This window comes from Tamandua tetradactyla, chromosome 3, assembly GCF_023851605.1.
Source record: "Tamandua tetradactyla isolate mTamTet1 chromosome 3, mTamTet1.pri, whole genome shotgun sequence".
NCBI classification, from domain to species: Eukaryota; Metazoa; Chordata; class Mammalia; order Pilosa; family Myrmecophagidae; genus Tamandua; species Tamandua tetradactyla.
Genome location: NC_135329.1, coordinates 192,052,251 through 192,078,027, shown reverse-complemented (window position 1 = coordinate 192,078,027; position 25,777 = coordinate 192,052,251). Strand labels below are relative to the sequence as shown.

The 25,777-nt window shown below is 44.1% G+C and overlaps 1 protein-coding gene, 1 long non-coding RNA gene and 1 other non-coding gene across 4 annotated transcripts in view; 2 read left to right on the top strand and 1 right to left on the bottom strand.

The window, feature by feature from the left end:
- IGFBP2 (insulin like growth factor binding protein 2) overlaps positions 1–25,777 on the bottom strand; it is a 91,581-nt gene that overhangs the window by 28,072 nt on the left and 37,732 nt on the right. The window lies entirely within an intron of this gene.
- Positions 8,414–8,520, top strand: LOC143678372 (U6 spliceosomal RNA). The gene has a single exon (XR_013173185.1). It is a non-coding gene; the product is annotated as a U6 spliceosomal RNA (small nuclear RNA).
- On the top strand, positions 10,035–25,724 carry LOC143676545 (uncharacterized). Its single transcript, XR_013172160.1, has 4 exons — positions 10,035–10,445; positions 23,279–23,372; positions 24,227–24,437; positions 24,691–25,724. It is a non-coding gene; the product is annotated as an uncharacterized LOC143676545 (long non-coding RNA).

The window sequence follows — 25,777 nt, the reverse complement described above, 5'->3', positions numbered from 1 at the left end:
TAGCCTAAAAGTCATGCCTCAATTACTTCCTTCTTGTTCCTCGATTAATGGCTGATATTTACCTGCCACCACCGTCCCCACCACAAACACTATCTTTTAAAGTTCCTTCCCAACGGCCACAAACATCTGAGTTCCATTCCAGAAAGGGCAAATGCTGGAGAAGCTTGCATCACAGAACATCCTCAATCAACTGAAGACTAGAGAAGTGGAGGGACTTGACAATGTTCCCAGGCCTGATTACTCGCCCACTGTCTGCAGCAGTCCTTACTTTAAAGTTTCCCTGCATCCTTTGTAAAGGATGTGTCCTTAGGCTTGAGTGTCTGCCAGTGCCCTGCAATGCGGACTGGTTGAAAGAGGGACAGGCTGAGACTGGTTTTCTCCCCTCCTGCTAATCCCTACCTTTTTCCATTTGAACAGTTCCATAAACTCCACCCTTACAAGGTTTGCTGTAACTAAGTAGCACCTGTATTATTATTTACATAATATTTTTTTTAATGTAAGCCAAGTCACTTTTTTTCTAACTCAAAGCTATTTTTAAAAGAAACTTTATATCACTACCATAAATGGAGAACTAGGAATGATGGCCATATATAGACGGTAACCATATACATAAACACAATGAAAACAAAACAATGGATGGAATTCAGTTCAAGCTGAAGTGTATTGCTTGCTGAAGCCTCCGAGCCTGGCACACTCTCTACCTAGTTAAAAAAGATGAGCAAACCTAAAAAGTTTTAAAGGCCAGCCAGAGCCAAACTGAGGATTTTCTCCATTAAGTAATCAAAAAAATAGGAATACTTTTAAAACATTTTTATTGAAGTATAACAGACAAGCAAAAAAGGGTGCTTATCATAAACTCGACAAATTTTCACAAACTGATCACACCGTATAGCCAGCACCCAGACCAAAGAAGAGGCCACAACAACACCTAGAAGCCCCTTCATGTCTCCTTCCAATTATTATACCCCACCCCACCCCCACCAAAGGCAGCCATTATCCTGGCATCTATCAGCATGGATGACTTTTATAGGAATGAAACATACAATAGACACTCTTTGTGCGTTTGACTTCTTTTTTGCCCTGCATCATGCTCATGAGATTCATCCATATTCTCTACTGCAGTTGTGGAGGGTTCCATCTCATTGTTGGGTAGTATTCCATTGTATGATTACACCATGGATTTATTTATCCATCCTACCATTGATGGGCATTTGGGGAGTTTCCAGTTTGGGGCTCTTATGAATATTGCTGTTCTGAACTTTGCCAGCCGTGTTTGTTGAGCAGGTGCCCAAATTTCAGCCAGATCTGCACCTGGAAGTAGAATCTCTGGACCATGCGCATGCTTGTGTTCAGTTCAAGTAGATCTAGACAAAAAGTTTTCCCAAGTAAATGTATGAACCTAAACTCCTATCAACAGTGGTTGAGCATTCCATTTGCTCTCAATCCTCACCAGGAGTTGGCATTTTCCATCTTTTCATAATTAACCTATTCCGGTGGATATGTAGTGGCATCTTATTGTGGTTTTAATCTGTAATTCCCTGATGACTAATGAAGTCAAGCACCTTTTTGTAGGTTTAGAGCCTCTTTTTAATATGATCAAATTTAATATCAAAGAATTTTAAAAGGGAATAACTTCATATAGTGTTATAGAATGTCATGCCTGTGCATCATGATTGAATTATCTTTGAGTAGCACCTAAAATTATCTTGCATGCACAGGTCTCAGATGTTTTCAATATGGGAATTTTAATTTTCATTTTAGTTGTTGATTCAGGAGGAAGAGAGGAGGCATAAAAGGATAAGAGCATTTCTTGCACAGAGGAAGTTTGCTATTCACTCTTTAAATTCCCCTGGGATTTGCCACGGACCAGAGCTACCTCCTCCTTGCCATTCCCTGAAACACAAAACGAATAGGGATGAGGACCTTTGCCTTTTCTCTGACCCAGTTCATTGGTTAGACACTTCATAAAGGAATGCTGAGTACCATCACTGTGCGAAAACAGAGATTAAAAATGAAAAATGTAAATGTGCTCTTGTGTGAGTAGGAGATCAGGACTGCATGTTTTGTCCCAATTTCCTGAACAAGCTTCAGGTTCCACGCCAACAACTCTGATTACCATCATCATCTTTATCTTCAGAAAGTCTTTGGTAAAGAAAAGCTTTTCTAGGGTCCTGCCTTCTAGACGTTGCTAAATTAGGTTGGGTGACCCTAAAGTGACCAAATGAAGATGATACAAAGGAAGCACACAATTGCTGAGCCCTGGAGGGTGGCAGAGGAGTTATGAAAAAGGGTTTTGGGGCAAGATTGCCTGGATTCATGTTCAATCCCTCCATTTACTGGCTGTGCAATTTGAGGCAAATTACTTAGCCTTTCTGAGCCACAGTTTCCTCATCAGTCATAAGGGAATGCTCACAATAATACCTGCTTCAGAGGGTTGCTGTGAAGAGTAAATGAAACAGTCAAGATGAAATACTTAGCACACACCTAGTAGGCAAACTTCAAAAAGAGATAGAAGGTGCTATTCTGCTTTATACACACGCGGAGGGGCCCATGTCCTTTGGTACAGGACAGGAGTGGAGTATGAGGCTGGGAGTTCTCCAGTGTGTAGGCAGGAAAACACCCCACCCCACCCTTTCATAAAGCTGGGAAGATGTTTGCAGAGGAGGGAGGAGTCCAAGGGAGATGCTTGGTGGAAGGAGTGGGTAGCAAAGCAGGAATGGGACAAATGGTTCCACTGAGCTTCTGGGAAGAATACTGAAGAGTCATAGGGAAGAAGTAAAAGATGTCAGAGCACAGTGATCCTCAGAGGCCTAGAGAAGACATGGAAACTAGCCAAGGGCTTCCAGAATCTGATCTCGGCTGGAAGAAGGAGGTCCAGCTAGTCTCCGTAGCCTTAATAGTAGGCAATGAAGTGCAGTGACAAGAGGAAGAAAGAGAAGAGGCTAAGAACAGTGGTTCTCAATAGTGAGTCTGCATGAACACTTTCACAGGTGTTATTTCATTTAATTCTCCCAAGTGTCAAATGAAGCTCAGAGAGGTTGGGTGACCTGTCCATGGTCACACAGCTAGTATGTAATAATCCAGATGTTAAACTTGTACCTTTCCACTACTCCAGGGGAGCCAGGAAACCAGGATTCTAATTCCAGATGGGCTGCTGACTTGAAGGTGTTTGGCCTTGAGCACACCGTGGGACTTTACTCAAGTTCTCTAAATCTACCCAAGTGCTTCTGAAGAAGGAGGGGGTCGGCCTAGACGTTTTCAGACACCGAGTAAAGGAAGCAATGGTTTAGGGAGGCAGTATAGAACATGGGTAATATCTGCCTGGGCTCAACTCCTGTCTCAAACCACCATGGTAGAGATTGCAAATGTCCACAACATAGACTCATCTCCTCTCCTTCCTGGTCACACAGAAGCTTAACTTGGGCAGAACCCAATGTGACTTGTTCTGGTTAATGAGCGAGTGGAGTGATATGTTACTTCCGGGCTGAGGCAATTAGCATGAATGTCTAAGTTCCATCTTCCCCACATTACAGATGGTGAGGCTACAACACGGTGGCGTCTCCATCAGCCTGGATTCCTGAGTGACTCTATGGAATAGAGAATAGAGTCTCCTGCCAACCTGCCTTGAAGAGGTAATGAGTGTCATAATAAACCTTGGTTGTGTTAAGCCAGTGAGATTTGGGAGGGTAATTTGTTATTGTAGTGTAGGCTAACCTACTTGACTAATGCAACCATTTACCAGCCGTGTAAGCTTGAACTTAATGTGTGCCTCAGTTTCCTCATCTATGAAATGGAGATACTGGGTTTTTATGGGAATATAAAATAGTACCTGGAACGTTGTAATTTCCATCTGAGTATTTAGTATTTTTATTTTGCAGTGTCATTTTGGCAGTGGCATTAAGAATGCGTGTGTCAGTTTTGATTCAAATCGGCGCATGCACCACAGAACTGAGTTTACATCCTCCTTTGCCACTTGCTTGTTGGATGTTATTGACCGAGTCAACTAACTTCTGAGCTTCTTTTTCCTTAGGTTTAATAGGGACAATAATCTCCACCTCAAAGGGCGGTTGTGAGGATTCTTTGCGCTCAGCATCTGGCATGTGGTTGACTCAAAAAAATCCCATCTCGATATATATATTTAGTTTGGGAGTTGGGGATGATTCTCCTCCCCAAAGCCTGAATCTGCTACAACCAGAGGAAGCTTTACAGACCAAATCCACGGAGCCTCTGGAAACAGCTAGATGGCCCCCATCATTCACCATGCTTGTCACAACCCACACTGTCATTGCCAAAACCATCCCAAAGCTTAGATCTTACAGCAACCACTTATATTATATCTCTTGTGGTTCTGGGGTTGACTGGGTTCGACTAGACGATTCTTGCATGGGCTCTCTGGTGCCACTGCAGTGGACAGTGCCTGCTATTGGTGTCATCTGAAGGCCCAACTCAGCTGCTCGTCCAGGAAGGCTTCTCAGCCACGTAACTGGCAGTTGTTGCTGGCTGCTGGCTGGGGGCTGAGCTGAGGTAGTCAACCACAGGCCCCGCGGATGACTCTTCCTTGTGGTTTCTCAGACCACATGGTGGCTGGATTCAGAGAGGGAGTGTCCCAGAAGGGCAAGTGGAAGCTGCAAAGGCTCTTGAAGCAGCCCCAGAAGTCCCATGGCACTGTGTCCCGTCATTCTTCTGGCCAAACTGTCCCAGGCCAGATCTTGTTGAAGGAGCTGAAGAAATAACCTGTGGGCCAAAGATACTGTTGAGGCTATCTTCAGAGAGCACAAACGTCCACACCCTCCTCACTGGGAGAATATCTGTAGATCAGCCTGGCTGTATTCCAGGGAGTCCCTCCATTAGCCCTCTGCTTCTCAAAGTACCTGTCATTCCCTGGAGAGCCAGGGACAACTGCTCCTCCCCGAGGCAGGCTCTGGGTGATCCAAATAAAAGGGGCCAAACTTTTCTCTTCTACAGGTCACCTTCCTCCCAGCCTCTGATGTTCACAGTTTGCAAAGAGCACCTGAGAGCCCAAACTTTGGGTGGAGAAACAAACTGAGACTTTTGTCTTCCCCTTTCAGAAGGTTTTGAGGGGCAGGGATGTGTGGAAATCATTAATGGGTTCAAGACCCTGGAACCCACTGCATCTGAAGCAGGGGCTTTGTCAATCCAAGGTCCCTTAGTTAGAACTCTAGATCAGGAGTCAACAAACTTAGTGAAGGGCCCTATAGTAAATATTTTAAGTTTTGTGATCTCTGTCGCAATGACTGAGCTCTGCCATTAGAGCGCAAAAGCAGCCAAGGACAATGCTTAAATGAATGAGTGTGGCTGCGTTCCAATAAATTTTTATTTACAAAAACAGATGGAGGCCAGAATTGGCCCATGGACCACAGTTTGCTGACCCCTGCTCCAGGGCCGCCTCGATTGCACCCAGCAGGCTTTCAGAGGTCGTCATGGTTGGGAGATAGTGTAGACCCTGTAGTGTCACTTCCCAACCTGCATCCAACGGCCCTCCCCCTGCCCCAATTACAGCTTCCCCATGTGTAATCCCAAGAGAGGAATAGAATGCTTGTTGGAAAGGCCAACTCTATAAATGTCAGGTTTCCCAACTCCCCTCCCTTCCCTCCCATTCCGCAGCATCGCTGGGGGAAAATAGGTGAATCTGGTCACTGGCCAGGCCCAGGCAGACCCTCTCTGGTCATCTGAGACAAGGTTGGAAGCCGGAAAGCTCCTGGAGGCTTCTTGGAGAATGGAGGCAGGACAGGCGGCAGAGGCAAGCAGGGCAGATGCCACGGATCCGAGGGGGAGAATGCTGGCTTCCCTGAAAAGGTTGCAAGCAGGGCACAGCATCTGTGAAAAACTTGAGCAGGCTGCTGCCTCCATTAGATGGGCCTGCCTCTCCCCTCATCCCCTCCCTCCCCACTGCAGCTTTTCTTTCGAGGAACAAGACTACATCTGTTTGGCCATACTCTATCTGGAATCATTAAATAAACCTTTCAGACCCTGGCAAACAACAGCCCATCTTATTCCGATGGGGGAGCTCCTGAAACCCAGCAACCTTCTTAATCCTAAATCTGTTTGCAGGCATCCCCCTCCCCTCCCAGCAAGCCCCTGCTTCCCCCAGGCCCTGGCTCTGAACTTGGAAAAAGATCCCACACACTTGCCGGCATCCCGAAGGCCGCCACCTGAGTCCCTCTAATATATTCTTGTTTTCGAGTCTTCACAGTTACTTTTAGAATTGCTTATACTTGATTTTCCTCTGCTGTCCCCACCCCCCCACCCCACCCCACCCCCACCCCCGTCCCATCACACCCTCTACTCAGGGGGTTTCTCTCTGTCTCTCTTTCTCTTTCTCTTGTCTTGCTCACTCAGTGGATCTCAGCCACACCATGCTGTCTGGAACAAACTTATTCAGGCCCCCACAATTATCTCATCTCCCCCTTACCCCACCCTCACCCTCTCGAGGCCAAGAGGAGCAGGCAAAGATAAACAAATGAAGAATGGGAAGCGACAGCAGCTAGCGATGTGGAATCACAAACTCATTCACTCAGCTTGCCTCTTCTCAGCTCCCCCATCACCACCACCCCAAAAACAACAAGTTAAGCTGAAACCTTCCTACAGCTGAAACCCAAGCAGAGGCATGATGCAATGCAGGCTGCAGAAGCTGTGTGCCCAGCTGAGCACACTGACCTCTCCCCCTTTCCTAATCCTTTCACTCTCTTCCCCCAAAGTAGCAGGCATTCTCCATCGCCCAACTCCCCTTTCCAGGAAATCAGCAGAGAATTATGGAAAGCAAGAAGTTGCTGTAGGCACATTGGGTCTCTTACAAAATTGTTGCTGGGGCAGTGGTGAAAAATGAGTCTAAACTATTGCCTTCCTCCTCCCACTTCTTTCCCGCCAGGACACTGATGTATAGACTACAGGTCGCAATTTTACAGACAGGTCTTGTTTTCTCCTTTGCTCTATAATTAAACCGCAGTATCTCCTCCAATCAGAAGCCAGGCTGCAAATGCTCAAGAGATTGAGGGCAAAGGGACTGAGATTTGAGTATGCAAGGAAATGATGAAATAATCCAATTTGGAAACTGAGCTGCTGTGGGGTGTAGGTAGCAAAGAATTATCTTCTAGGGGAAAGTAAGAACCTCAATTTAGAGATTCTTTATAGGCCGGTTCAATAGTTAAGGAAGTTCTCTGGAACTTCTCTGGAAGGAAGGCTGTCTTCTAATACGTGTTCTGGGTTCAATCCTTGCAAAGCACTTTCTCGAGGCTTCCCCAGGCAAACCTCATCTGGTCCTGTCCATTGCTCTAAACACCGAGCCTTTAGGAGTGGAGCTCTGTGAAAGCTATCCTAAGATCTGAATTTCTGTTGCTTTGGATTTCTTTGTGTGGTCGCCATCCTTCTCCTCTATCTCCCCCTAACACTGAAAGTTCTGTGAGGGCAAGGACTGGTCTTTTCTGGCTTCTGTGAACTCCATACCTCTCCCCCCACCCCCCTCCCCCCGCCACCCCCACACCTACATACACCTCCCCCACCTGCCAGGCTTTGCTCACGGTAGGCAGAGATTGCTCCATTCCCAATCTGCCTAGAGGTGAGCAACCCTGACAATTTCCATTTGCATAAATGGAAAAACTGTGGCCTGACGAAAGGAAGTTGCTCATTCAAGTTCAGTTGATGACTCTGTGGTTTTACTCCCCAAGCACTGGTCACTGCACTTGGCACTCCTACCTCTTCATTCTAGCTGCTGTCAGCCAACAAAAACAGCATGGAGTAAGCGCCATTGTGTACAGAGCTGACGCCAAACAGCGTTCCACACACTGGCCGTTCAAGGACCTTCCTCCTCATTTCTGCCATACCTCTGAACCACCTCAATTATTATGTCCTTAATATCTGTCTCTAAATTAACTCACTTATTCTATCTAAACAAATGTGGCCTTAATATAAGCAATAATATCCCTGAAAACACTGATTTAATGTACTATTTCCCGGAGCATGCATGAAAATAAAAACACGTAACTTTTCAATGAAAAGATGCTCCTTGGAACATAGCCTATAATCAGATTGCGTACCACACGCTGATTAAAAATGTAAAGGTTATTTTAATCTTTTGGCCGAGTTCATTAACTTAGGCGTGTCTTTGAGCCTCAGTCCCCTGATCTGTAAAATGGGAATAGTAGTGCCTGTTCTGCCTTCATAAGGCACTAAGTACTTCATGAAGGGCATTGAACAGTATAGAGAGCAACCAAGTAGGAAGGGGATTTTAAATTTAATTTTATTGTAGTAACATATATATGACTCAGAGTTTCCCATTGTAACCACTTTCATCAGTACAATTTGATAGTATTAATTACAACCACAATATTGTGCTCTCATCACCAAAATCCACTACCCCAAATTTCTCATCACCTCCAGCAGAAACTCAGCACCTGTGCTCGCTTCGGCAGCACATACACTAAAATTGGAACGATACAGAGAAGATTAGCATGGCCCCTGCGCAAGGATGACATGCAAATTTGTGAAGCATTCCATATTTAAAAAAGAAAGAAATTCAGCACCTAGTAAGCAATAACTGCAACTTACTTACCCTCCCTACCTTCCCTGGTAATTTATAATCTACTATATGATTTTATGAAAAATGTCTCATTTAGGTCTTTCAGATATGTGAGAGCACATAATATTTCCCTTTTTGTTTTGCACGAAATAAGCATGACTCAGAACTTCATCCCTTTTTAAGCTATATAGTATTCCATTAAGTGTATATACCGCATTTTGTTTATCCCTTCATCTGTTGGTGGACACTTGGGTTGCTTCCACCCTCGGCTATTGTGAATAATGCCACAGTGAACATTGGTGTACAATATCTATTTAATTTCTTGCTTTCAATCCTTTTGGGTATATACCAGAAAGTGAGATTGTTGGGTCGTGTGATAATTCTCTTTTCAAGTTTCTGAGAAACAGAAAGGGGGTTTTAATAGAAGACATGGCGAGGAGAATGGCATAAAATTTGATAAGCTTGGGAATTTTTTCAAAGTATAATTTGCTAAAAGAGAAAAGAGCCAACAGTGCTGTACATACTCCAAAGAACAGGAGCCCTGCCCCAGATATTGCAAAGGAGATACAACAGAAATAGTAGAGAAATGTACAGGCTATTAAAAGAAACAATACACACCCACATGAAAAACACAAATAAAGGAGCTTATAGAGGATGATAACACTGATGATAATTCAGCGGAGCTGCGAATGCAAAGGGAGGGTACTTTGAGCCTCCGCGTAAGTCATGGACCCCTCTGCAGCCAAACTAAGAACTGGGAAGGCTTCCTGGAGGTGGTGTTAGAAATCAGAGCTCTGGCTCCATGACAATGGGGTGTTTCTGCAGTTCTTTTCCCCCTCCCACAGCTCCACACCACATTCCCCTCAGATGTCAACTATGGTGGTGGTTGGGGAGGCAGATGCCTGCTGGAAACTGCTTCTCTGGCACCTGCTGGCATTTGGCAGGGCATCATAACCATCAGTGGCAATGCTGTGTCTCTGGGGTGCCTCCCAGCGCTCAGCTCCCTCTGCTGCTCTGAGGTCCTTCTCTCTCCACCCACATCCTGTCTCACCCACAGCCCCCCTGTGAGGACCCTCTTCCCATTTGCAATCTTCCTGGCTACCTCCTCCAGTGAAACTTCCCTCCCTTACTTTCTGTAAAGCGTTTCTCTCTCCTCTGCAATGTGTCACTGAGCAACTAATTCTACCTCTTATTTTGCTGTGCCTCTCTGTCTCACTCTAGCTTGAGGTTGGTCTCACTTTCTCTCTCTCTCACTGCATTCTCTGCCTCTTCCGTCATCGTTATCTCCATTAGGGACGTAATTTGTACCCCCCTCCCCCCACCCCTGCTGGAGGCCTCCTTCCAGGAACCAGCCCTTTCCTTCTGTAGAGTTTGCAATGACCCCCACATTGTAATGATAATCAGGGGCCCAGAGACTCGAAGATAACATTGTCTCGGAGTTGGTCAGAAGAGAATGTTCAGAGCCACAATGAATCCTCCACTGCCATTCCAACAGCCACTTACACGTGCATGTGTACGTGCTCACAGGAGCATACACACACACACACAGCATGACTGCAGTACAGCATTGGGCCTCTTGCAATACTTTCCCAACCGTGCCTCTTGCCGGCACTCCAGAATAAAGAATCGATCATTATTTCCATCCACATCTTTACAAAATAGTAAACAGCCCAAAGGCTCAACCAAGTCAATGACCTCAGTTCCTGCTCTTTTGTCCAGAATCCTGTTCTCTGGACTTTCTGTGTGTAAAGGGGCATTTGAGTTCTGATGTGAAGGAACTCATAGCCTGAACCAACCAGAATGAGCACAACGTACCTAGAAGCAGTTATATGTGGGGGTTCAATCCCAGCTCTGCCAGGTAATCCAGAGTGTGACTTTGGAGCCTCAGTTCCCTCATCTGCAAAATCAGGTAAGAACCCCTGGCTCATGAGTGAGGATTTATGACTTCATGAAGGACTGAAGCTGGATCTGATTCGGGGTGGTGGGAGGAGCTCATGCCTCTTGGAGCAACCTTACTTTGAGAACTCTGATCCAGAATACGGGGTGTTGGGCTTTCTTCAGGACAACCTGAGTGTGCCCAGAGCCCTACCTTTCCTTCCCTGGCTGAAGCCCTCCGAGGCAGACCTTCACCCCGCAGGTGTGTCCCCGTCCCTACCCACCTTCCTTGCCCTTGGCCACCTGGAACAGGATCTTCTCTCTTGGGGAAAATATTATTGTTTTTTGCCACACGTTTGATCCTCCAGGGTCAATATTTGCTGAGATAAGCCCAATGAGGTGTAGCCAGTGAGGCTGTTTATGACCCTGTCCCCATCCCATTGGGTTCCAGTCCCTCGTGGGTCACAGTGTGCTGTGAGTGGGTGCATTTCAAACAGCCAGCTGGTCCTGTTACTCACCCACACTGCTTTGCAAGGATGGGGGTGGGGAGGCCTGGGATCATTTTGCTCCTGTCTCCTGAAGGTGCTTTCTCAGCAACTCTAAATGCAAGGCAAGAATTTAATGTGACTTTTCCAGGAAGCCAGCAGCCCAGACTCCTTACTGCTTGGACGTTTTCTGTAGCAAACAGTCCAGGATTGCCCCAGCCTTCTCCACTAATTGTGAGGTCCCAGAGGAACCTCTATATAAATAAGATTTTCCATTTCCACCTCACAAAAAAAGATATAACTGGATAGAGACTTCTGGGAAGATGGCAGAGTAGGGGCAGCTGGATTCACCCTTGCTCAGCAGAACAAGATAGGGGACAGGGAAAAAATGACGGGGACTGCAGTCCCAGGGGGTGAGTGATTGAAAAGCGTCTCTAATATTTCTTAGGGAGGAGCGAGGCAGGAGATTAGGATAGGGAGGGCATGTGACCCCCACCAGGGAGGGTGGTGGCACACAGGGAAGTGCAGATCTGAGGAAACTGACTGTCTCTCGGCTCCAACCTGCTCCAGCTGATGGCTGGGGAAACCTCCCCACATGGTCCGGCAGCTGGAAGCACCCGTGGGGAGTCTGGAGGCATGCCTGACTATCCACCATGAAAAGCTGCCCCCAGGTTTGGGGAGCAGTCAGCTGGCTGGGTGCTATGAGTAGCTGTTCCATCAGGCACAGTGAATGGCAGAACCACCAGGTACCATAATCAAGCTGCTCCCTCAGGCACTGCTATCAATTCCCCCGTCCCATGAACCAGGGCCAGCCATCCTGCCGCCATGTGCTGGGAGCAGCCCCCCTTCCATGCATACCATCTTCCCAGCTGGCTGCTGAAGTCAGGGAGGGATGGGCCTGTGGGGAGACAGTGCCCCGGGAGTGCCACCTGCTGGAAAAAAGCAATAAGTGCAGTCTGGCATACTCCTATCTGCTTAGGTTTTGAAAAAATATTTATATTTTTAAATTATTAGTATTATTAATTTAATTTTTATTTTTATATATTTATATTTTACTGATTTTTAAAATTTTCATTTGCTCCCCCTTCTGAAGGCACTAGTCTGAGTTCATTCCCAATGTATCTTAGGGTGTTTCCTTCTGACTTTGGGGCCTACTACTGCTGAGGTATATTCGTTTATTTTTATCTTTTTTATTTTACTATTATTATTGTCATTGTTTGGTCTGTCTGTTTGTTTGTTTGTTTCCAGCATGGGCTATGAATTGAGCCCAGCTCTTCCACATGGCAGGCAGGTAGGTATTCTGCCACTGAACTACCCATGCACCGCTGCCTAGCTTTTAGTAGACCCTCAAGTATCACTGTATCCCCTACATGAGATCTGGGCCTTGGTTTAGGGGGGAATTACTGGCAAACCAAGTTCAAAAGGGAATCTTCAATGCAAAACCAAGGAAATACTAAACTTTAGATGAGTGAAGAAAACCAACTTGCAAAATAACTTTATTAGGATAATCAAATGCCCCAAACACAACATAAAATCACAAATCATGTAAAGCACAAGACAGAAATGGCCCAGCCAAACAACCAAATTAAACACTGGAGGAGACACAGAATATGGAACAATTACTCAAGGATATTTATAAAGATAAAGGATATCAGGAAGATACTAGTGCATAGAAGAATTTGAAAGATTAAATAGAAAAATAGCAGATCTCATAGAGATGAAAGATACAGTAGACCAAATCAGAAATATGCTAGAGACGCATGATTCAAAGAAGCAGAAGGAAGAACAAGTGAGTTAGAAGCAGAACAATTGAACTAGAGCACACAAAGGAAAAAAAAGGGAAGAAAGGTGGGGAAAAAATGGAGCTTAGGGAACTGATGGACAGCAAAAGGCACACAAATATAAGAGCCATTGGTGTCCCAGAATGGGGAAGAGAGGAGTAAAAGGCTGGAAAGATTAGATGAAGATATAATTTGAGAAGTCTTCTCAATCCTTATAAAAGACATAAATATGCAAATCAAAGATGCCCAATGAACCCCAAATAGAATAAATCCAAATAAGCCTACTCCAAGATACATTCTAATCAAACTGTCAAATGTTGAAGAGAAGCAGAAAGTCCTGAAAGCGGTACAAGAAAAGCTATCTACCACATACAAGGGAAGGTACATAAGACTGAGTTCAGACTATTCAATAGGCACCATGGAAACAAAAAGGCTGTGGTATGATATATTTGAGATCCTGAACAAGAAAGGCTTCAAGCCAAGAAGTCTTTATCCAGCCAAGTTGTCCTTCAAAGTTGAAGGAGAGATTAAAATTTTCAAAGACTGAGAGAACTAGTCAACAACAGAACTTGCCTTACAAGAAATAATAAATGGAGTCCTGACAGCTAAAATAAAAAGCCAGGAGAGGGAGGTCTGGAGGAGGACACAGATTGAAGAGAACCAGTAACAGTAATTTAAAGGTTAAAAAAAGAGAGAGGGAAAAGAATATACAGACCTGACAAATAAAAACTAAAGGATAAGATGGTAGATTCAAGAAATGCTTTTACAGTAATAACATTGAACGTTAATGGACTAAACTCCAAAGATACAGATTGCAAAAATAGATAAAAATATAATCCATCTATATACTGTTTTCAAAATATGCAGCTTAGACCCAAGGATACAAATAGGTTGAAAATGAAAGGATGGAAAAAAAAAAAGATGTTCTATAAAAGCTGTAACCAAAAGAAAGCAGGAAAAGCTATACTAATATCACATAAAATAGACTTTAAAAGTAATGACAGCCAGAGACCTGGGTTCGATTCCCAGAGCCTGCCCATGTAAAAAAAAAAAAAAAAAAAAGTAAAGAATCATAAGAGAAAAGAAAGGACACTACATATTAAATAAAAGGAACAATTCACCAAGAGGAAATAACAATCATAAATGTTTATGCTCCCAGTCAAGGAGCTCTAAAGTACATGAGGCAAACATTGGCAAACTGAAGGGAGCTATAAACATTTCAACACCAGTAGTGAGAACGTCAATATACCACTCTCCACTACAGATAGAACAACCAGAGATCAACATGGTAATAGAGAACCTAAACAGTGCAATATATTAATTAGACCTAATAGACGTATATAGACTGTTACATGCCAAAAAACTAGTGTATGCATTCTTCTCTAGTGCACATGGAATGTTCTCCAGGAGAGATCATATGCCGGGACACGAAATAAATCTTTACAAATTTAACAAGATTGAAATTATCCAAAGCCTTTTCTCTGATCACAGTGGAATGAAGTTGGAAATTAGTAATCACCAAAGAACCAGAGCTTTCACAAATACATGGAGATTAAACAATTCTCTCATAAATAATCAGTGGGTCAGAAAAGAAATTGCTAGAGAAATTGGTAAATATCTAGAGATGAATGATAATCATAATACAACATATCAGAGCTTATGGGATGCAACAAAGGCAGTGCTGAGAGGGAAATTTATTGTCTTAAATACCTATATAAGAAAATAAGAATGAGCAAAATTTGAGGACCTAACTGCTCACCTGTATAAATTAGAGAAAGAACAGCAAAACTAACCCTAAAGCAAATAAAAGAATAGAAATAACAAAGATTAAAGCAGAAATAAACTAACTGGAAAACAAAAAACCAATAGAAAGAATCAACAAAACAAAAAGTTGTTTCTTTAAGATAATCAATAAAATTGATGGACCCCTAGCCAGACTTACAAAGAAAAAAAGAGAGAGGATACAAAATAAACAAAATCAGAATGGGGGGGCGGTCATCATTACCATGGAATCTTAAGAAATTTTTAAAATTTCCATAATAGAATACCATGAACAACTATATACCAACAAACTAGATAATTAAATGAAATGTACAAGTTCCTAGAAACACACAAACTACCAATACTGATTCAGGAAGAAATAGGAAATCTCAACAAACCAATTATAAGCAAACAGAGTCAATCAGTCATCAAAAATCTTCTCAAAAAGAAAAGCCCAGGACCAGATGGCTTCACTTGGGGAATTTTATTAAACATTCCAAAAAGAACTAATACCAGTTCTGTTCAAACTCTTCCAAAAAATTGAAGAAAAAGGAACACTATCTAACTCATTTTAGGAAGCTAACATCACTCTATTACCAAAACCAAATAAAGATGCTACAAGACAGGAAACTACAGACCAATCTGCCTAAGGAACACAGATGCAAAAATTCTCAATAAAATACTAGCAAATCAAATCCAATGACACATTAAAAGAATTATACATCATGACCAAGTGGGGTTTATACCAGGAACGCAGGGGTGGTTCCATACATGAAAATCAATCAACGTAATATAGCACATTAACAAATCAAAAGGGAAAAATCACATGAACATATTGACTGATGCTGAGAAAGCTTTTGACAAAATTCAGCATCCTTTCCTGATAAAAATACTTCAACAGGTAGTAATTGAAGGAAACTTCCTCAATATTATGAAGGGCACATATGAAAAACCCATAGCCAATATCATACCTAAGGTGAGAGACAGAGAGCATTCCCCCTAAGATTGGGAATGAGACAAGGATGCCCATTGTCACGACTATTATTCAACACTGTGCTCGAAGTCCTAGCTGGAGTGATTAGATAGGACAAAGAAATAAAAATCATCCCAACAAGAAAGGAAGAAGTGAAACTTTCATTATTTCTAGTTGACATGATCTTATACTGGGAAAACCCTGAGAAATCTATGACAAAGATACTTGAGCTAATAAACAAATTCAGCAAAGTGGCAGGATACAAGATTAATGTACCAAAATCAGTAATATTTCTATACACAAGTAATGACATATCTGAGGAGACAATTAAGGGAAAAAATCCATTCAATTTAGTGACCAAAAGAATCAGGTATCTAGGAATAAGCCTAACTGGGGATGTCAAGGACCTATTCACAGAAAACTACAAAACATTGCTAAAAGAAAAAAGAAGAATGACCTAAATAAATGGAAAGACAGCCCATGCTCATGGATAGGAAGGTTGAATGTGGCTAAGATGGCAATTCTACCCAAATTGATCTACAGGTTTAATATGATACCAATCAAAATCCTAACAATCTACTTGGAAGACTTGGAAAAGCTAGTTACCGAATTCATTTGGAAGCGAAAGAGAACAGTATAGCTAAAGATATCCTTAAAAAGAAAGGTGAAGTGGGAGGACTAACACTTCTGACTTTAAAGCTCACGATAAAGCCACAGTGGTCAAAGCAGCATGGTACTGGCACAAAGACAGAACTGTCAGCCAATGCAATCAAAATGCAGAGATAGACCACCAAATCCATGGACAACTGATCTTCAATGACGCCCCCAAATCTGCTGAGCTAGGAGAGAATAGTCTTTGCAATGAATGGGCATGGGAGACTTGGATATCAACAGCCAAAAGAATGAAAGAGGACCCCTACCTTACACCCTCCACAAAAATTAATTCAAAATGGATTAAATACCTAAATGTGTACCTATAGTGACTGAGAAGCAGAATGGCAAACTGTGATACATTTTATGATGGAATATGGTGCGGCTACACAAAGGAAGGACGTCAAGAGGTACGCAAAGAACTGAATAAACCTTGGGGACAGTGTTTTGTGCAAAATAAGCCAGAAACAAAAGAACAAATATACTCAGGTCTCTTTCAGAAAATACTTATAAAAAAGCTGGACCCTAGACTGCAAACCCCTAGAGCAGCCATGCTCAGTCTGAAGTCGTAAGTGCATGTCTAGATTCTGAGACACGGAGCTCTATGTATCAGCTGGTATTTCTCTGGAACTTTGAGTAACTCTGCGACACCTGAGAAACAGAAATGCAGTGCTACAGCCCTGAAAGTTAGCACAGCTGTATATAATAACACTTAAAGAAACAGGAAAGGAGATCAGGCCTTAATTAGAGATTAAATGAAGCCAATCTGGCTGGGACTAAGGTAAATTAGAACACAGGGTAAAAGGTGATAGTGTATGTATTCTCAAACTTCACCTACTATATGAGACCAAAGGCAGAGAGGTTTATTATGCCTAGAACCTAAATTTTCTGTAACACATAATCTAAATCAACCTGTCTGCATAGCTCATTTGGCAACCCAAACTCCCAGAGTCCAGAATGGGAACGAAGCCTTGCAATTCTGTATAGCTTAATGTAATACTTGGATACATCTCAAACTGTGATGGGCTGGTAATTAAAAAGTATTGTAGAGTCCCTTGAGGGTCCAAAGGAGAAAAACAAAAAAAAGGAAACTATTAAATTTTCCCATCTGGAAAACCCGATGTACACGCTCAGACACTGGGGACTCACAAGAAAATAGGCCAAGCCCTTGCTTTTGAGGCTTGCCCTTGTGAAATGTATTTCCGTAGTGGTAAAGCTAAGACTACCTATTACAAGGCCTAAGAATTGTTTCTAGGAAACCACTTTTGTTGCTCAGATGTGGCCTCTCTCTCTAAGCCCAACTTTGCAAGGAAAATCATCACCCTCCCCTCTAGGTGGGACATGACATTCAGGGGCGGAAGTCTCCCTAACAACATGGGGTGTGACTCCTGGGGATGAGTCTGGCCCTGGCACCGTAGGATCAACAACACCTTCCTAACCAAAAAGGGGAAAAGAAATAAAATAAGACACCAGTGGCTAAGAGAGATCAAATGGTATCAAGAGGTTATTCTAGAGGCTACTCTTCTGCAGATTTCAGTTAGTGCTAATTGCCATGGTTTGCTAAACCCCAGCCAATATCACTCCCGTTAATTCTTAAGACTACCTAGGGCTTGAACTGAGATTCTAGAAAAGTTTTGTGCACCAAGTTTGCTTTCCTGGAACCTATACTTTCCAGAGGGTTCCTAGGCCAGATAAATCCTGAAACCTAGAGGGACCAACCTCTCCAAGATTATCAAGTAATTGCATCCCCCTATCCTTTAGTGTTTATACCTCTTCTCAATATGAAGAAGTCAGAACGGGTATGGCCTAAAGATCTGTACAGATTGGGAGAAGGATCAAAGGAGAAGGAGAAGTTATAACAGAGAAAATAGGAGTTAACAAACAAATATGACTGCTGAATCACTATATAGAAATCTCACCTAGCCTCCAGTGTTTTGAGCAACCAGAAGGAAAACTCTGAGAGAGTGGAATCGTAATCCATAACAAACTCTGAAATCTGTTCTGTAACTACTATTGAAGAGTACTTCAAAAATTATTGCTTTTTCTTTCTTTTCTTTGTATATATATTGTATTTCACAATAAAAATTTTAAAAACGTTTAAAATATGACTAGATAGATTTTCCTCCTGGTTTAGAGGGCTTATTTTAAGTGGCTTGATTCAACATATAAGCTGTAAGGAATATGCAAAATTCCCTTTGGAGTGGCCTGCAGGGTACGGTGGCACCCCAAGCGCTGGGAAGGAAGCCATTTTCCAGAGCAGCTTCCTATGGTGTACAGAGAGAGTCTCTGACTAGGAGAGACTCAGTGCACGTATTCAGGAAACGGGGAGAAACAAAGAACACAAACACAAACCTGGTTTCAAACATGAGTCCCAAACTGAGAGTCACCAGGACGTGCTCTCCAAAGTTGCAACTGAGCTGCTTCTCGCGTGGACAACTCTATGTAATTATCAGGGAGAAGGTGCCAGGGTTGATTTATTTAACCATGGTTAATAGTTTTCTGGAGAAACGCCAGGGGGGCTGGCCAGATAATAATAAATATAATAACAACAACAAGGATAGGAGGAAAGAAAATAGGAAAGAGAAGAAGAAAGAGAAAGAAAGAAGAAGAGAGCAATGCCACAGCTGGGCTGTCCACTAGCTTAGAAAACTGATTCACAAAAAATGACCTCATATGCGTCTCAAAAATACCCTACAAAGCAGTTATTATCATCTCCACTTACCAGGCGAGGAAAATGAGGATCTAACAAATCAAAGTGATTTGTCCAAGGTTGTAAGCTTGCAGAAAGCAGGTGCCTAATGAGGTTTTTCTGATCTTGACTTAAGAAACTTCCAACTAATCAATTTTGATAAGCTCACCATTCTACACTGCAGACAGTCCAGCCTTCATTATCCTGCCTCTGCTCCTTCCTCAGTTACTCGTCCTTCTCCCTTTTGAGACAGTGGGATCCTTTGCATCATCTTGGTTGAAGGATACAAGATGCCTGATGCCTTGCTTAGCCAATCAAGGATGTGAGACTGACATATACCTGCCCCAAAGTGCTTCGAATTTTTGAGACATTCACGCATCTGGGGGACACTTGCTGTTGCTGCACAAAACAGACAACTCTTCCCACCTTAGTGGAGCTAGCATGGGGAGGGCACAGCAAGAAAGTGGGACCTGGGACTGGCAGATACCTCAGAAGTTATCTTCTCACTGCCTTTCTATTAAGAAAATGCAATCCCTCTACAATCTGCTCTCCACTTTTTAGCCAGAGAATATTCTTTTCCAAACCTAAATCTGATCACCTTACACCCTTACTCAAAATCCCTCAGTGGCTTCCCACCATTCTGAGGATAAAGACCCAAAGCCTTAGCCTTACCCTTCATGGGATCACTGCCCCCTCCAGAATTATTTTACAGCAGACTCCATCCCCCGTCTAACCCTTCCCCAGCTCTTCCAGTCCCTTTCCTTTTATTAGTTACTTCTTCCTTCCACTGCCCCCTTAGTCATTACAGCTCCAAAAAGGTTTCTCCTCCATGTGTCAATCCCGTCCTACAAATTCTCCAAATGCCATGGACCTCTCTGCAGCACATCTCATAGTTAGAGTGTCACTTATTTGGGCAAGAATCTGATGAATGTCTGTCTCCTCCACTGGACTGTAAGCTCATTGAGGACAAAGGCTGTTTCTATTGCACTTGCCACCATGTGTCCAAACCTTGCCAGGAACTCATACAACTCAACTTGCTAAATCAATGAGTGACTCTTATACACACCACTCCCTCCACTTCCTCCTACCTCTGACCTTCTTATCTGATCTGTGCAAGGCTCCCTTTCCTAAAAGGTGAAGGAACCATGGTTTGAGAGCTGTAGGAAGGGTGACAGTAGCACCTGAACTTCATTTGGGACCTGTGGGTTTTAGCATTAAAAGCACATCATGGGGATGAATACAGAATGCTTAACCTCAGACAGCCCAGATCATATGGTCACTATACCTAGGATAAAAATACAAACAATTGCAGTGTGAAATCTCGGAGAAAGAATAGGGTAAAATAGGTTACTAGCTGGGGCAGATTGAGTTATATGCTCCAGAAAAAAAAAATATGTTCTTAATTTCAACTCACATTTTTGTGGGTGGGAACGCACTGAAAATAGGACCTTTTGAGGATGTCATTTTTAGTAAAGATGTGGCCAACTGAATCGGGATGAGCCTTAGGTCTGTTACTGAAGCCCTTTGGAGAAAAAGCTATGGGAAGAACCCAGAAGCTTAAGGCTAATGGAAACAGAAGGGAAAGGAGAGGGCCTCACTGTGTAACAGGAAAGCCAAGAAACCCAGAGATTGCTGGTCAGCCACAATGCAACTGATCGCTGGAGAAAGAAAGCCTTCTAGCCTCTGAAACTGGAAGCCAATAAATCCCTGTTGTTCAGCCAAACCATTGGGTGGCATTTGTCATAGCAACCAGGAGACTAAGACACTAGACAAGACTTTCAGAACCCCTCCAGCCTCAGAAAGCTGGGGGGTTGCATAACTGAGAACTCTGTTCAATATCATTGGAAAGAGGTGCAGGTTTGGGCTGGAGACGTAAGACGTAGTCATTCATTCATTCATTGATTCACTCATTCATTTTAGTGAAAACCTAAAATTGTTGCATTGTAACCCATACCAAACTCTGAAATCTGTTCTACAACTAATTGTTGTGGTGTGCTTTGAAATTTAATGCTTTTTTTGTATATATGTTATTTTTCACAAAAAAAGAAAAAATGAATTAGACTCATGCAGTCCTTATCCTCAAAGACCTGATACCCTGATAAAATAGGCAGGACTTGCCAAATAAGGGGATGGGGGCAATGCTAAAGTGCCCCAGGGCAATGTAGCAGAGTGCCTAACTCAGGTTGGGGAGGGCTTCCAGAAGGGGGTAGAGACTCCAGCATGGAGTCTGGAGAATAAATAGGAGTCAGGTTGGGAAGGGCTTTCCAGACATTTGGAATGGCATGAGCAAAGGAAGGCAGACAGAGTTTGGGGCACTGTAGGAACTGCTGATGGTTTGGTGTGTTTGGGCAGTCAAGCAGAAGACTGGAGATAGTGTTAATGAAGCTGGAGAAGTAGGGAGGGACTGGATCATGAAACAACTTTTAAGTCCTACTAAGAATCTTGAACTCTGTCATGTTAAAACAATGGAGTGTCATTGAAGAGTAGAAGCAGAAGCGTAAAGTGGACAAAACAAAAGTTTAGGTAGATCACAATGTGGAAAGAAAGAGTTTGAAGGGGACCAGGAAGGTGCAGAGAAGCCAGTTAGAAAGCTGTGACCATGTTCATGGAGAAACGATGGGCATAACCCTGAGCTGTAGGGTAGGCATAGAGAGGAAAGATTCAAGAAGCTTTGACAAGCCTTTACTTGGAACAAGGAGGATAAGGTACAAGCAATAACACAGTTTCCATTTACTTCACTGCTTCTACATGCCAGACCCTGTGTTGAGAATTTTTATACATTATTGCAAATTTTAATATCAGACCAAGTAGGTGGAGGATCCAGGATGAGTACAGACCTGGAGGTTCTGAGGTCCTATGTAAGGCTTAAATATCTTAGAGATACTCTGCAGATGCCAATGCCAGTTGAGCCAAGATTGTAGAGCACATCCAACATGCCTATCGGCTAGATGTGAATTTAGTGTTGGTAAAACGAATCCTCTGGTGTACACCAGCTCTTCAGGCAGTAGAGTTGCACAAAGGAATGAGAGAAACAAAGCAGTTCTGACCAGTGCAATCAGGACAAAAGGAGCTGTTGAGTGTGCGGGAGATTTACCAGCTTGCTGCCGATAGACCAAGCACCCTCCGGACCGGAAGCTAGAAGTGTGGTAAAGTCTCCTTCCCACCAAGGGCTGGGTTCTGCAAGGACATCTCTGCCTGGGATGAGTGAGGCAAGGTGAAATGTGAACAGAGGTGGAGAGACATGGGAGTGCATTTTCAGCATTCCAGAAGCACAAGCAGGCCGATGATACCTGCCCGGCACTTTAAAGGCAGCTCTGCATGGGGCTGACAGCACCCCACATTTATTTCTCATGGCCATCTTCTGCTGCCTTTGCTAAATCCCGTTTGAGTTCCTGTGTTGTCACACTGATTTTGTCACCCTGCCCAGCCCCAACTTGGCTCCCTTCTCTGCAGACCCCAGTAGCTGCCCTCGGCTCCCCTCTTCAGCTCTGGCCTGGTCTTCTGGGTGGCCCCCAGTGTTGACCAATGTTGACCCCAGTGTTGGCCGCTCATCACTGCCGTTGACCCAGCAACCCACGTGTCATCTTGCAGGTTCCTGTGATTTAAGATATGGGATGGGAATGGAACGGCTCCTGCAGAAAGGACAGAACTGTTAGGCCAATAATCAGCATAGCGCAGGTGAAGAGTGGGACTGGAAGCTATGTCCTCAGACAGCTCCAGAAAGAGGGTTGCTGGACAGTGAGCTTGGTAGTTTATCTAGCTCAAATCAAGAAGAATCTAACAAATACAGCAGCTAACCCACTCACCATTCACTACACAGCAGGCACTCCTGGGCGCTTATCTTTGGGAATTCATATCATTTTCACCATGAAGTAGGAGCCATTACTATCCCCATTTCACAGATAAGCAAACTGAGGTATAGTGGGTTTAAGGCATTTGCCTTAAGATATTTATCCCATGTTGAAGCACTAAAACAGTGCTTTTTAAATTCCTTACAGACACTTTGGTAAACTACAATAATAAGCTGAATGACCAGAAAAATGATCACATGCTTGGTGCAGTAACGCCTGATGGCTCTAAAGACTTCTGAATGCTTATTCTCTGGTGTTTCTATACTTATCTCCTCATGGTGCAGTTGTAAAGAGCACATGGAACAGCATGGAGCTTGAGCAACTGCACGCTGCTGAGCCACCTCCTTGCACACCCGCTCACACATTGAGTACCGATTGGGTGCTGGAAAGAATCACTCGTCTAGATTCCAAGAGTTTAACTGGGTAACCACTACTCTCTTCCCAGCATGGAGGATTCTTGAGACTCTTGCTCTGTGTTTCTGGTTTGGGTGTTTAGGGAGGGGTCCCCTGTATTGTGTTAGTTCCTAAGGTCTCTTCCAAAACCAAGATGTTAGGATTCTGCCTCCTTTCGCAACCCCCAGCTCCGCAGAAATGTCTGCGGGGACGGCTGTTTTTGTGCATTCATTAATAAAAGTAGTGAATGCAACAAGAGCCACCCTTTTCTTTCCTTTGTCAGGTCCTGAAAGGGGGCAGGGAGGGAGCAGGAGAGCCTGCAGACGCCGGAGACGTGCCAGACGTGTGACAGGAAGCGCTCAGCGAAAGGAGGAACTGTGAGTAAGGAAGGCAGGTGGGCGGATGGCTTGGAGGGGCGGGAGGGTGGGGGGGAGGGGGAGGAGGCCGAGTGACAAAGGCAGGCAGATGCATGGAACCAATTAGCCCAGGAGATGAGGGGGTGGGGTGCACCTGAGAATTGAAAAGACACCTGGCATGGTTTCGGTTTCGGGGGTGGAGGGGATTAAGAGCTGTCGAGGAAAGAGGGACGCTTAGAGGAGGGGCTGGGTAAGATTGGAGGATACAGAGAATTGCTCAATTACCCAGGGACCTTAGATATCTGAGCCTTTGATGATTGGGGAGTGGTTCCTTCTCATTTAGGTCTTTGATTTAGAGACTTTAATCAAGGAAATTGATCACAGAGGTGATAGAAAAGCCTCTTTGGACTACAGGAACCAAAAGAGGAGATGGTGTTACCACTTAAATTTGAATTTCAGATAAATATCAACTCACTTAACTAGGTTAAATTCAGTATAAAATGTATTAGGATTATCTGATATTCAAATTTAACTGGGTGTCATGTAGTTTATTTGTTAAATCTGACAACCCTACAGCCAGGGGGAGCTAGAATGTGGGGGTGGGGTAGTGGGAAGCTCCCAGAGGAAGCTGGAGCCACAGCTGCTGCCGGAAACAGGGCTGAAGCCGGGGGAATGGAGCAGAAATGAGCCGGCTGCTCTCCTCCACCCGTGCTCCAATGAGCCACCATCCCTCCCTTTAGTCAAAGCTTCCTAGAAGCCAGAGGACAAAGGAGACCCCAAACACAGTAGGCGCAGGGAAGGACCTAAGGCAACCATGCAGTCCTTTTAAATGACCCAGGGACCACAATTTTGCTCAATCTTGTCATCCCTCCTAGGGCCTTGCTCTCGGTTGGTGATGATTGCTGATGAAGAAGCAAAGGAGAAAACTTTTGGGGCGCTAGCCATCCAGGAGGAGCACTGCGTTTAAGAAGTTTAAGATCTGCTTCCCACCCTGCAGCTGGGCTCCCCAAGGGCCATTCATTCCCTCATTCATTCAAATCTATGATGAGACTGGCTGGCACTGTCCCTGGCCCTGAGAATATGGGAGTAAGTAAAACAGACACCCTCACCTTCTCAGGATGCTCACAGGTATAGTCTGTTGGAGAGATATAGAAGACACTGAAAGTTAACTAAAATACAAGACGTAAATGCCGAGTGCAAAAAAGACTGGCAGAAAAATACAAGGCAGCACCGGGTCAACACATAAAGAGGGGGCTGCAGTGTGCCCAGCCTGGTGCTAGGTGTGGGAAGGGCGAGGTGGGACAGCACAAAGCAATTACACACATGCCGTCTTCTCCAGGTGTTCATGATATGTCCCACAACAGTCCGCAGAAGGCGACCACAAGTATTTGTCCACCGTCTTGGCTTCTCGTGACCCTGCAGGGAGGCCCTTGGTGTGAAGAGATGGAGTTAGCTGTCCAGCGGTCTTGGGTGTCTGCCAGACCCTACCCTCAGCAGGGTGGCTCCTGGGGCTCCGGTTCTCATCTGTGAGGTGAGGGGCTGGCCTTCATGATCTCGGACTGTCCACTCTGTGATTCTTCCTGGTCCTTGGGGTCGGCACGACTGGTCCGTGTCTGCCCCCTTCTTACCTCCACCAGCCCTCCCAGGAGGGTCAGGAGCCGCGTCTTGTCGTGGGTAACCCCTGCAGCCCTGGCTCAAATATGAACGCACGACTTGAGCACTTCCCAGTACGGAGTAGCCGAGAGAACTAGACCACGGCTCTAGCTTTGGGCTGCCGGGGGTTTGAATCCCGGCTTGAGTGAAACTGTGTAAGGTTTCACTCAGTGTGTCTGTTTCTTCATTTGTAAAACGGGTATAATAACAGTTCATTGTAGATTTATAAGACTGAGTAAAATAGTGGATGTCGATGATATTTACATGATATTTGCTATCATTATTTCTTGTTGTGAATTATTAGTATTAATTGCCATTCATAGATTTAGAAACCAATAATAAGTTTATTCTCAACTGTCCATCTTCAGGGCTTTGCTGGTCAATCTGTGAGCTATCCACCAGTACTGGTTTGTGAAATCAGTTTCATAGGCAGAGACAACACATTAAAAAGACAGAGAGCAGATAGAATAGACTATATGAATGCATCACATGCAGTAAGGCTAGGTATTGTTCTGTGAAACTTGGGTTTCATCTCTGTGTGTGTGTGTGTGTGCACGTGAGTGTGTGGTGTACTGTTACAATGTAAAACGTGTTTCTTCCTGTGGGTCATGGTCAAAACATGTTGCACCACTGTTTTAGGCTAAATCACCCTCCCCCATAATTCTCCCTGGCATGCTTTTCACCACCTGTGCTCCTCTGACCCTGGAACAAACACCACTTCTTCCTCTTACACACAATTTCTTCCCTCCCCTCCCTGCCCCTTCTCACTCCTT